General features: G+C 45.5%; 2 protein-coding genes across 6 annotated transcripts in view; both read left to right on the top strand.

Annotated features, from left to right (window-relative positions):
- orc4 (origin recognition complex, subunit 4) overlaps nucleotides 1-11542 on the top strand; it is a 213585-nt gene extending 202043 nt beyond the window's left edge. For both annotated transcript variants that reach the window (XM_079336144.1, XM_079336145.1), the window contains exon 15: nucleotides 11532-11542. The gene's annotated coding sequence lies outside the window, so the exon portion shown is untranslated. The remainder of the gene's footprint in view (nucleotides 1-11531) is intronic.
- Nucleotides 1-12851, top strand: part of zeb2b (zinc finger E-box binding homeobox 2b) — a 332710-nt gene that overhangs the window by 101594 nt on the left and 218265 nt on the right. For all 4 annotated transcript variants that reach the window (XM_079336136.1, XM_079336141.1, XM_079336138.1 and 1 more), the window contains one exon: nucleotides 7913-8030. The gene's annotated coding sequence lies outside the window, so the exon portion shown is untranslated. The remainder of the gene's footprint in view (nucleotides 1-7912; nucleotides 8031-12851) is intronic.

A 12851-nucleotide genomic window follows, 5' to 3' on the forward strand; every position in this document is an offset into this window, starting at 1 on the left:
AAGTATTTTCACTTGGCTACTTTTGGCTGACTTTGAAGGCTCCTGGAGTTGGAATATTGATTTAGATCCCACTTAGAAAACAAACAGAAACTGTTTGAGTGCTTTTTGGAGAAAAAGTTCAAATCATCCTCCCTACGTGGCGTCCTCCTCGACCCCTTCCTCGGCCTCCTCTGCTTTTAAAATCATCACTATTATTCAGATACATGTGCTGATGTGAACGAAGCTTCTGCGTGACATCATCAGTGAGAGAGAAGTTGAAGAGGAGGGGGCGATGGGGGAGGAAGGTGCAGCCTCCCTAATGGCAGACGGCTTGTCAGGATTAGGCCAACAGGGGCTGTAAAAATCTACGCCTGATGAGGTGACTAGCTCTCCCGCTCAGCTCCAGCGCCTTACAGATTTGCCCACCTCTCCGGAACTTCCTCCCCTCACGCCACCGTGCTCGGGTGCAGCTCCCTCGCTCTCTTTTTAGTCCACTTTTGAGTGCATGCTTCATTGCCATCACATCCCCCACCCTGCTTCCCCAACTTTCTGTTTCAGGCTAAATTGGCTGATTTCATTACCATTCAGGTGAAGATTGTAGCAGCTTCCACTGAAAGCCTGCTTTAAAAAAAAAAAAAAAAAAAAAACAGAGAGGATGTCAGCGCAGGGTGAAGCAGGTGCTAAAGGTTTAACTGTTGCCAGCCGAGACGCCAACTCTGGCAGCTTAATCCCCGAGGTATTTAATGAACTTTTTCTCTTAAAGCGCCTCTGCTAAGACTCAGAGGCCGTGCTCTTACACGTAGCCAAAGCACTGGAAGCCACAAAGACGATGATAAGGTTTTTTTCTCCACCTGTAATTGAGGTTTTGTGGGATGATTTAAGTTTGCAGCTCTCTTCAAGCTTTTTTTTGTGAGGCCAAAGACTCGAATGTAAAGCGCTTTTTTTACTATTGTTATTCTTAAGAGGAGGATTGTTAAACCGTTTTGGGAAAGCCATGAGATTTGTGTTTTCTGCTCAGCCTGCAGTGCTGCAGATATTTGAGCTTACACTGACCTTTTTTGAGCTCTTATTTTCCTGATTTTCATCTTTCGCCTCGTCTGATTTGTTATCACCCCATCCACTCAGCACAAAAAAAAAACAACAAAAAAAACGAAACACGTACGCCAAAAGGACGGATCTCACGAGCGAGGTTGACACTCAATAATCAGGAGTGCCAAAAAAAGAAGCTTTCCTCGTTGGTGAATTACCTTTGTGCCTGTAATTCCAGAGCTTTTACTGAAACATTAAGTGAACAGGCAGGACGGGAAGAGCAGAAAAACAAAAAAATGTTAGAAATATCCCCAGGCTATTTCTTTAGCTCCAGACGTAGAGAAACAAAATGAACTCCCAAGTTCAGGTTGAGGCTCAGCTTAGCCTCGAGGTGCGGACATGGAAGTGTGTATGTGTGTGTGTGTGTGTGAGGAGATTCAGCCTGATTCCCCCTCCTCTCTTCTCTCACCTCACACACACACACATCTACCCATCTTGCAATAAAGGAAGTGACAGGACAATTTGCATTATAGCCTTTGACTTGAGCTTTGCACACACACACACACAAACACACAGTGAGACAAACACTACACACACAAATACATGCACACACATTAAAATTAGCACACGCTCAGATCCTGCTTTCTTTATTTTACCTTACACGTGTTCTCTGTCTGACACTATGAATATGTAGCTGCAAACAGAGGGGGGGGGGGAGGGGGTCGGTGTTTATGCCCGTTTGTAGTCATGTGTCACGTCGGGTTTGGATCTTCGCGGTAAAGCCTCGGGGTCAGGTGTTAGGTTCAACACTTGTGCAGAAATCAGGATGACCTGCACGGCCTTAGGGCTGCAACACCAAACACAACAAACTGACAGAGGCAGGGCGCTAACTCTGCCAGCGAGGAGGGAGGGCAGAGCGGGCCAATAATTATATCTGACTTAGGTGTTTTCTTCTGCTGGTTTCAGGTTCACTTTTCTCAATTTAAGGAAAAACAATGTGATGGCCTGTGGGATTTGATTTCCAAACGAGTTGTGGTGATAATCTGTCCCATTTTCTGGATGTCACTGAATGCATCATCGTGTAAAGGCTGTTCTTGGATGACTGAAGATATTTGCATCTTTTATAAGTGTCTGCAAAAATCTTACAGTTCAACAAACTGCAGCAAATAAAAATGAAATTCAACAACAAAACGTCCAGTTTTTGTCCGAATCCTCGAAGCTGAATCTGAATGAGCTGTCACATCCAGGAGAGTTCTGTAAAAAGAAAAAGAAACATGTCAGGATCTGAAATATGGCGACAGAGAGCTGTGGCCGTCTGACGAGGCTGACAGAAATGAAGAGAATGGCGTCAGCGCCTCTCTGGCTGTCCACCCGTGGCAGATCAATAGACTCGCCAAGCGTCCGACACACTGCCTCCCTGACAGAGGCGTGCTGGAGCGCGGGGCCTGGAATAAGTCGAGGGGTTGAGGGTGCGGCGCTCCATCATGGCGTGTCACGGCGATGAAATGAGTTGTCTCCAGCTACCAGATCGATGGCTGACATAAGAGGGTCTCGCCGCTGAGTTTGGCGGATGAGGGGAGGGAGGGAGCGAGGGAAAGAAAGGAAGCAGGGCGTCCTGAAGTTATTACCTCCACCTCGCTGTCAGAAATCACGGCGTGATGCATTACATGTGTTCCCTGTTGTGTAGTGTGTGTAAGCGGAGCACAAACAGAGGGGAACGGCATGAAAAATGCAGTTTCCGCTCCATTCGTCTCACATATACCGCTGTGTTCTCACGGACAGGCGGGAGTGTCCCGGCGCTCTCTGTTTGTAAATAGGCATCAGTCATGGCAGCGTTTTGTTCACAGCTGCAGCCAAACAGAAAGATTTACATCCTGCTTTTGGAGCCTTCAGACGTCACTTTGACTCAGAGCGAGGATGATGAAGCTACAGCTAAATGAGCTTCACTCCTTAGATCATAGGAAAAGAGGGACACACCTTACAGCATAATGCCACACACACACACACACACACACACTAAACTGTACGTCATGATTTCATGGCTCTTAACAACCGCTGAGAGGAGTTTAAAGATGGTTAATAAAAGTGTTCTACTAAAGCAAATGAGAATAACCTCTGAGATTATCTTCACAGTTTATAACTCCTGTTACCAGAATCCCACTGTGATGTCACAAGGGGAGCACACCTGAAACATTGTATTTCTATCTGTGTTATAAGACAAACAATGGACTGAATTGGTTTAGTTCACATTTTGTGGGTCGGTTGACCCCCAAAAAAATCCCCCCCAAAAAATCCCCTTTGAGAGTTTTGCACTGAGGATTCATGCTCTCGCTCCTGCTTTTATTCAAATGATCTTTAAATCGATCTTCAGGTCAGCTTCAACAGATTAGTGTAAAGATACTTCAATAAAAGACATCACGATAAACAAGAATACCAACGTATGCTCAGTGTGACTCACGTCCTTCATAATTCAACGAGTTCATCTGCGTCACAGGAGGCTCATTCTACATTTGTGCTGAAAGTATTTAGTCACACACACACACACACACACACACACACACACACACACACACACACACACACCCTCACACACTTGAATGGGCAAAAACAAAGAGAGGGCAAAATTACTATTACGTCCTAAAGACATGTGAATAACACTCCACTAGTTCACCCTCTGTGCATGTGATGATGAACACCATTTAAATTACGTCAGGCCACGCCCCCTGAATCATTTGATGACGATTGGTCGTGACACGCTAATTTTTCAAGGGTAATTTCCAAAATGCGCCTCACACGTAACGTCTGGACTTATTAATACAACCGGCGGGGCCCGGCCGCTGTGCTCCCCCCCCCCCCCCATGGCATGCAACGTTGTTCGTCTGCTCCTGGCAATAATAAATCACGCCGTGACAAGTGGCGCACTCTTAACCTTGATGGACTGAGAATCAACGACCCCCTTCAAATAAAGCCTGATTACGCGATTGGCATCGATCATTGCTCTTGTCTGCTTCAATAAGGAGCTGCTTTTTCCGCCGCTGTGACCCCGACGTCCGGACCCGAAAGAAGTAAAGAGAAGAAAATGTTCCAGGACTTGAGTCTAAAGAAGCTCTAATTCCTTTAATGATGGAGCGAGAGAAAAACACCACTTCTTTCATAATCATTTCCTTCTTTGGCTCAATTGCAGGCTGCTTTCTTCTGTTCTCATGCGCTTTCAAGTCTCATCAAGCTCACGCCGAGCTCGTCGTTCTTCAAATAAAGGTCAAACACAATGAAATTCAAAGACCTCAAACCGTACGGTGAGTCAAGGCGTTCAGTTCAGAGGAATCAAACTGAACTCCTGTCGCAATGTGCAGCCGGGAGAACTGATGGACCAATCACTCCTCAGTCCAGGTGGGATCTATTTTTAGAAACGATCAAAGAACAGAAAGAAGGCAGCAGGACGTTCAACAGACGAGCTCACACAGGTGAACGTGTTTGATCATCACATTAACAGAAACACGTCAGCGCATCAGAAATATGAGAATTAAACATGAGCAATGTGTGTTTTATTTTGCATGCTGACACAAGGGATTAAATAAATCAATGTGTAAAATAAAATACATGTGAAACAGGAAGTTTACACATGTCAAATATGCAACAGACGACGTGTTTATGTCTGTAAGAAATACAGCACATGTATTAAGGCTGTAATTGGTTTAACAGGATGTTATGAAGAAGCTCTTAAAGGAGAGGAAAAGACGTCCATTTTGAATTTGGATGCAGAATTTATGAGTGTTGTATAACTGTCTGTGTCAGGCGACGTTTTTGGCACATGAAGGAACAAAAACAGCATTTGTTTTCCTTCTTCTTTCACCTCACTTCCACCCGCCCACCGAGGGAGGCCAGGGGACCCAGGGGTGCTACCTCAGGTCCAGCGCGCCGACCTGTCTGTCAGTGTTACTCACAGGAGCCTCAATGCGCGCTGACAGGTGCCAATCTGCGGCGCCGGGCGATAACGGTGTCACCCCGCCGGCGCTCGGAGGCAAACCTCAGCAGCCGCCTGAACAGATGCAAAACATTCAGAGGAGTCGGGTAGTTACGGAACAACAATGGAGCGAGCGGATCCTGCAATGTGTGCGCTTGATTTACGGGTTCTGAGATGAAGTGATGGCCTGTTTAATGCTTGGATGGGTTTTTTTATGTGTTGGTGTGACATTTACCTTTGCTGTCACATGCTTTATGCATGAAGCGTCTGATGCGTACACACAGAAAACAGTTAGGAAGCTGCTGCTGTGTGTGTGTGTATGTGTGTGTGCGCCGCACTCATCATATTCACACACATTTTAAATAAATATTCATCCATAATGCAGAGTAAATAAATTCTTTCTGTGTTTTTGAAACCAGCACATTGCAAACATTTCCCTCTCACGCTCCTGTGTCAATGCAGATCCTGATGAAAGTCCTTTCAGGTCTCAGAGGGATGAAGATCAAATGTGCGATCCGTTAAAGAGCAGGCGTCGTACTTTGTTTTCAGGGTGCAGAAACAGAAACCTGTTTCCCAAAGGAGAGCGTTAGCATCTCTGCTCACATAAGCCCTCTTCCTGTTTACATGTCAGAGTGTGTGTATTTATACGTCGGGGGTTGTAACAGGTGTCTGGAGCAGTCACACACACACACACACACACATTTGAACAGGTACAGTTATCAGTGAGCAGAAGTCACACAAACACAGGAAACATATATTTAGATCTGGTGTAAAATGCTTTAAATGTTGTTCTCAGTTCTTCGCAGCTTTCTGCACCTTCAAAAGTTTACAGTGTTTGAACTGTACGAAACCTTTACACAGTATGTCTAATGTACACTGTGGACTCTGTAGTATTGGCTGCTGTGGCTCAGTGGTAGAGTTGCTTGTCTCTCATCTGAAAGGTCAGGGTTTGATCCCCGGCTCCTGCAGCCTCATGAAGATGTCTCCTTTTATTTAACTGCATCCTATCATTTCACATAAGACAATAAACTTCTTCTGCCATGTCTAAATGTAAGAAACAATGGTATAAAAAGATGCACCCTGCAGGGACAGGCATAGTTGCATTATGGGAAACGTAAGATCTTCAGTTGTTCAGTTGTTTTCAGAAAACTAACCATACGAGGAGATAAGAAATAAAGAAAGCAGCTGCATTCATTTTAATCATTTTCACACAGTCATGAACTGTCAGCTTGTTAGAATCTACATGTCCTCTGACCTTCTGTATCTGTTGAACTAGTTCTGAGCGGTACTGGAGTATCCTTACACTCCGAGAGTCTTCTTCTTCTCTTTCCCTGCCCTCCCTCGGCCTCACAGATTTCCCTTCTCAAGCCTCTCCGCTCCTCCCACACACTGGAGATCAATTTGTCTTGCGGACAGGAATCCATATTTTTCTCATCACAGGTAGTGCTTCTTCCAGGACACCCCCAACCCCTTCTTTTACATCCCGCCCCCAGCCCACAGCAGCATCACCTCTCTGCAGTCCATCCACCACCCCTTGGCCTCACAGCCCCCACCGCACGGGCAACACGCACAGCCCAGGACAGGGCATAAACACTGTGTTCCTTTACATAAATGCATGTCAGAAGACACACATGCATGCCCACAAATACCCCTGCTTACACAAACAAACTGTCCTCTTGTTCTTGTTCAAATTACACGACTGAGCAGCGAGCGCTGCTGGTCCCTGCGGCGTTTTTCCAAAGGTGTTCCATCACTCTGCGGTGAAATCTGAAGGGAGGGGAAAAAGCACTCCAAAGTGGGTGGAAGAAAAAAAGCTGCAGCTTGATATCAACAGGGGAGTGGATGAGGGAGGGAGGCATTTTACAACACGTTTTTCTCTCACCGTTGTCTACCTTGGTCCGGGGGAAAGACCGGTGGGCTCCCTCGTGGCCGCGCCACGATCAATACTACACAAGAGTTGAATTAGACCTCAAGTGGAGTGCACGTCTACCTTGGCGGAGGCAGGGGCCGACCTGAAATCCCTTGAACATTTACTTTCTTTCCACTGAGTTAACCAATAACTGGATGAAATGAGAGGGAAAAGAGCAGCTGTCTTTCCTGTTTCTTATCTCTGCTGTTTTTTTTTCTCTCTCTCTGTCTTCTTCTCCTCGTCCTCGCTTCTCGCCGTCGCTCTCGGCGCTCAAACTCTCAGTATCTGTTTTGCCTTAAAAGAGTCACTTGAGCAGAAATGAAATGCACAATTAGCAGATATCCAGAAGAAATGGGACACGCACACACGCACATGTGCAGGGAATGCATGCATGTGTAAGCATTAGACACGCACACACATTTTTTCACATATCTTTAATTTAATCATGTCCTCTCATTGACATTGACTCATGCTTCAGCCGCTCCCAGGGACAAGTGTTTTTCAAAGCAATAAAAAGATCACTTTAATGCAGAAATTCCTGAGATATGGTTGATAAGTTAATTTTTGATGTCAGTCAAACGGCGTGGACCGGAGGCACAAGCTTCAGGCGGCTCTAATCCTTTTTAATAGTTGAGTTTGAGTGGAGCTATTTGTTTGCTTTCACTTCATACGATACTGCTGCTGCACACATTTATCAAGTCCACAGCTTCTCACCTGGTGAGTCAGGGCCCAGGAGTGGCTCTTGAAGGTGTGCTGGAAAAAAGTGAATGAATCTCGTTTTGAAACATGTGTTTTGTTCACCTTTTTTGTTTTAACTGCGAGCCCCAAACTGCACAATCAATGTGATTGGTTGAAAAATATGATTAAAGTGGGTCCTGATGTTTCTTTTCTTGCTTTAAGAAGGCTTGTTTATTTCTGCAGGCTTTTGCAAAGTTGTGTTGAGAAGAAGCATGTCAGTGTATCTTCATGTCTGTGTGTGTAGTGAGCATGTCGGGGCAGTGATTCAGGTTTTCACCCTCTTCTGTTGGCAGGACCTGAGCGCTGATTGGCTGAAGCAGAGCAGCAGCAGCATCATGTTTGTCATTTTCAGCATCATGATCTTCCCGCCCGCCCTTCGTGCACCTGCCTCCCCTTCCACTGGTGGATCAGGTAGGTGCCTTTTTTTCTGCCAGATGCTTCCAACTGAATTTGGGTCAGGAACACACACACACACACACACACACACACACACACACACACATAAAGTCCCTCTCCTGGATCAATAGGAGGCACTCAGTGCAGCTGACGCCCTCTCACACCTGATACTCCGCCCCAAACACCCTTCACCCCCTGCACACACACACACACACACTCTCCAACCTGGCGAGGGACCAATTACACCAACCGGAGGGAATTACCCAGAGTCCCCTCTTGTCTGGAGTGATATCTCCAAGGATTACAGGTACTTAGCTCCCATTATGTCTGCTCTATTACCTGCCTCTTAACACACACACCTCCTTTGTGTTCGCCTGTTTGCACAACAATCCTTCCCGCTACCTTTTGGCTTCTCAATGGCGGCTTTGTGGGGCTTAAAGGTGTTTGTGTGTGTGCGGAGGACTAGATTTCAAAAAGCTCCACACCTCCACACTTCTCTCTGCAGGTACACGTTGTCTTACTTATCACGTTTTCTCACTTACACTTTTAAAAACACACTCTCTGCTCTCTGGATTCTCACACATGCTTTCCTTTTTTCCCCCCTCAATTACAGATGCACTTTTTGTAAGCCGTCGCACACACACACACATGCAGACATGCAAACACATTGGCGCACACACTCATTTGTGCAAACACTCGGCACACCTGTATGCACACTCACTCCTCGTCCTCCCACACACTTAAAACAAATTACCTCCTTGTTGCCAGACTTACACACTGGTTTCATCTCCATCAGACGAACACACACTCCTAACAAACATCCTATCCTGCCTGTGCACACACACACTCTCACACACTCAGACACTCAGACAGGAGGTAAGCTGATCTCTCTGACAGACACACAACTGGCAGCTTGGAGAGCCGAGGGCGCTGAGAAGGTAATTACCCGTGACAGACGTACCTGTGTAGGTTTCACCTCCTCCTCCTCCCGCTCCTCCTCGCCTCACTCCAACCTGCACTTATCACAGTTACCATCTCACCGCAGCCGCTCAGGAGCTTTAATTGGAAGATTAAGGTGTTTTAGGCATCGATTTCATGCCTGCTCTGTTTGTTTTTTTTCTCCCTCCGCTGGGTGCAGGCGCAGTTTCACCACTGGAGGCGCTGTGCTGTTTTATGTACGGAGTAAAGTTGCACCTGTGCTGAGGGAAAAAAATGTGGATTTCTCTTCTTGAATTCAGGTCAACTTTATTGAGACTTTATTACTGATAAAATACAAATTGAAAAGACACATTAGAGATCATAGTTACACTTCATTGTGTGAAGTTCATTTAGTTTGGAAATCTTAAAGAATTTCCATTTCACCCAGTGGGATGTTGAACTTGACTTAGACTTCTGTAGTTTAGTAAAGAGGGTTGTCTCTGTGTAATAATGTAGAATGCGAATTATTGGAGGAGTGGTTGTACTCTCTTTTTGTGGCAGAAACTTTGATCTGTGTCATGTTGTATTCACGAAGATGTCCGCTCTGTTCCTCACTTTGGTCCGTCCAAGGCGATCGTCACTTGGCGGTCTCTGCCTGTGCTCGCTTCACTTCGATTCTGGTCATGCAGAAAAACAAGCAGCTCAGGTAGAGTGGTAACTTTACTCTTCCTTGTAATGTCGTCACCAAATAGATCTACCTCTGTCTGAGTCTGCACTCTACTGTGGACTCTGTACAGCACTGATTTATTGTGTAGAAGTTGTTTTAAACGTTGCAGGATATTGAACGGAGCATCATTAATCTTGTACATTACCAAACATTTCCTTGAGCCAATTTCAGCCTGAGCAAATGTTGTCACATTTATACATATTCATACACATGAATCTTTCCTCTTTCACTTACATTTAGAGTCAGTCAGACGCTGGAGGTTCTTCTTCTTCTTCTGCACCCATAAAAACGTTTAACAGTCTAAACTGTAATACAGAAACTTTCCTGGAAGTCACACTTGGACCAAACTCATATTTGCACACAGAAGCCGTGTTTTTCACAATGCATGAAAAAACATCCCCGCACATTTACATACTGTTAATAATTTCACGTCTCTCTTAGCCAGGTGTTAAGAGGGTCTCTGAGGTCGCTTTTCATCAGGAATCAACAACCTGTTATAAACACCAAGTACCTTCCTTTTCTTCTCCCCGCACACCGCAACCATCTGGCACCAAGCCACCAAAATAGACTCGAAAACGTTGGTAACAATTAGTAGACACTGTACCCAGGGACCACACAACAACCCACCTGATTTTCATACCCTGTATTTCTTCCCCCCCCACCCCCCCATCAGGACGCTATCAATAGCCCGACACCTGTTTCCTGCCAACGCAAGCTAGGCCCTCTATGGCTGCACCTGTATGTGCTTACACAAGAGCCTCGAGAGGAGCATTTATGTGGATGGGACTGCAGGGCTGATATCAGGCTCTGCTAATGCAATCACAGGAAGGACAGGGAGCACTTGACAAGTGTGAAGCAAGCCAACGGTGGGGTGAATTCACTCCAATCAGATCAGGATGTGGAATTTCAAAAGAAGCTGCGACGAGGAAATCTTTTGACCCCAAAATGACTATTCAGAGGATTAAAATGATTGGTGGTGCACGTAATCTCGGAGGAAATAGTGAAGTGAAAGGGACAATAAGTCTGAGCATGAGGATTTGTCCAGGGAGGCTGAGGTCTGAAACCAATCTGTGCTTCACGTGACTCACCTAAAGGCACACTCCTCTGCTACACAACTGTGAAGGTGTTCACAGAAAATGGTCGAAAAAAACATTCACTAACATTTCCGTCATGATAATGTCTTACTTTACCTCTGTTATAAAATAGTGTGCTTGAAACACCAGTGGAATCTTTTGGTGAGATGTGTCTGCGATTGAATCCGAGTGTCACTACATCCTTTATGCTGCTTCTTCTGCAGCCAAGGAGCTAGCTCAGTGTAGGTCGTCACTTCCTGAGTCAGCCAGCTTGGCAACCACAAGTACAGCTAAGAGAAACTGGCAGAAGTCATTCATTGTGCAGGAACATGCTGGAAAGACGAGGCCTCCCTGCCAAGCCTGGAGTCATCGTAATGCTATCCAGAACACGAGTTAGGTCAACATCGGATGATTTAGCATCTCACATTATGTTTCAGTGCCAGAATTCAGAGCCAGCTGCTCCCTACCTCCGATACAGAGGTTATGCTGGTGCTTAGTTCACTTTCCATCACATACTTGAAAATAAAAGTTTGCTTTCAGGCGAACTCAACTGTTTGTGCAGGTTTGTTTGGAATGACTGTTCCATACCGACATTCCTTTGAAACTTTCAACAGTCTGTGCTTAGTGTCGTGTAATTCAAGTATTTTTTAAACATCAGTAATGTGCAGTGTAAGCCAACGTGTAACTTATTAGCATCTATGTCAGTACATGCTTTGTGATACTGCGTCTACTGTTGGATATTTATAGTTTCAATTAACTGCTTACCTGCATAAGTTCAGGTAGCTTCTGTCATGTGAGACGTATCATTTTGCACGGATCCTGCAGAGCCACAAGCCTAGAAATCCACTTCTACTGGTCAGTATTTCTACTTGTTTTTAGTCTTATAGTGTCACATTGTACTTCTTGGTTGTGAAGTGAAATTCAGCTCGACTTTCAGACACTTCTTTCCTTGTAAATGTATATTTTTTTATTTTTGGAGTGGGGTGGTAAATAACACCAACAGTGTGTGCAACTATCTCTATCTTCTCTTGTGTCTTCCTTTCATTCACATTTATCCTTTTGTTCTTTCTTTTGTATGAATCAAATGTGAACACCAATGTTTCTGTGTGATACAGATCGTCTGTTTCAACTTGTAAACTTGTGATTTGGGGCTACTTGTCAAGCCTAAATAGTTACCTCTCTGTGTAGATAGTCGTTCAGCCCTGACTGATGACCGTCTGCCTCAGCTCAACTCCAAACGCAGGCAGTTATTCAGCGGGGAAAGCAGTCAGTCAGTCTCCCACACACACAGCCAGCCATCCATTACGTCTAAAGCAAACAGAGAGCCAGACATCGAGGAACAAACTGCAGAGTCAAGCATGGAAGGGCAGGTGATTAATGCCAACACAGTGTTTCCCTGTTCCTGGCCAAAGTGTTATTGATTTGATTTTGGAGGGGCGAGAAAAGGTTAGCGTTTGCACGCCGTGGTTTGAGGTCGGCGGCCTGTGATGGGAGGAGTAATGACCCCTCCTCTCTCAGTGGGAGCTAGCGAAGCGCTCAACCAGGAAATGGAGACAATCCCCAGCCAGGCGCCAAGCGTCGTTCTGTCCTTTACACCGTCGATATGTGTGAAGTGGACATTCACCGGCTATCGAGTGCCACATACTCCCACACCTAACAGCCATTATAAGTCGGAGATGGCTGAAATAGCAAGTCGGGCTACGATACAGGGTGAGGGGAAGAATATGAGCTCGGTTTCAGCTGGGCTCCATTTTCACCGCTCTTTCAATCAATGGCCCAAATTATTAAAATATGACTGCATGTTTAGACTTTATTGTAGCAAGCTTCACTGTGTTGGTCTCACTGGATGTTGCGTATTTATGAACCTTCACCGGTCAAAATAGAGAGCGGCACCTAGGTTGTCATATTTTGAATCTTTGGCCCACAGGTCAGGCTTTGAGCAAGTATTGAGAGTGATTGTTAAAGAAGGCATCAGTTTCTATCTCCAGTACAGTCCAACAAGGTGAGGCAGAAGTACATCCAGCATCGTTTTCACTAATCCTTGAGCGCTGTGATCTTGCTTCACAGCAAGCACACAAATGTGTAAGAGTAAATAAATGAGATTGATCCCGAGCAGGG

The sequence above is a fragment of the Symphodus melops genome (genome assembly GCF_947650265.1).
Source record: "Symphodus melops genome assembly, chromosome: 23".
Classification (NCBI taxonomy): Eukaryota; Metazoa; Chordata; class Actinopteri; order Labriformes; family Labridae; genus Symphodus; species Symphodus melops.